We start from the raw sequence: 471 nt of genomic DNA, 5'->3' as shown, positions 1-471 counted from the left end.
TCCGGACGCGCGCCGGCGCCAAGTTCAAGAGCTGCGGATGATTTTAACTGAGTTATTTTAACAACAACAGAAACAGCAATGCTGCAAATATAGTTATTTTTCATATTATCTATTTATAACCTATGACACTGACTGTTCAAACCAGATGTGACAAGACGTTTCTGATCTACATTTAGCATTATTAATCTGTAGGCTAAGAACACTGCAAAAAAGAATCATGTCATTATATTTGGGAAAATTGTTGTTAGATGGCTAGGCTAGGACTTAAACTTTGAAATTGTTAGTTATCGTTATTTTCTGCTCAAGATGAGAACGTTTTGATTATTGTAGCTACATTGTTTTTAGATAATGCTTTTAAGTAGGCTAAAATATTAAAATAGTATAGATTTCAGGAGAAACCCTAAACTGAAACAGTATTTTTTTTTGTCACATGGCATCACATGTATCTAAATGCAAAAATGCAATACATGT

General features: G+C 32.9%; 1 protein-coding gene across 1 annotated transcript in view; it reads left to right on the top strand.

Moving 5' to 3' along the window:
• Positions 1 to 471, top strand: part of LOC107746261 (NACHT, LRR and PYD domains-containing protein 3-like) — a 27,999-nt gene that overhangs the window by 7,083 nt on the left and 20,445 nt on the right. The window lies entirely within an intron of this gene.

Source organism: Sinocyclocheilus rhinocerous, unplaced genomic scaffold (genome assembly GCF_001515625.1).
Source record: "Sinocyclocheilus rhinocerous isolate Xijiao unplaced genomic scaffold, SAMN03320098_v1.1 scaffold709, whole genome shotgun sequence".
Lineage (NCBI taxonomy): Eukaryota > Metazoa > Chordata > Actinopteri > Cypriniformes > Cyprinidae > Sinocyclocheilus > Sinocyclocheilus rhinocerous.
Note: the sequence above shows the minus strand (reverse complement) of the source record. Positions and strands in the feature narration are given on the sequence as shown.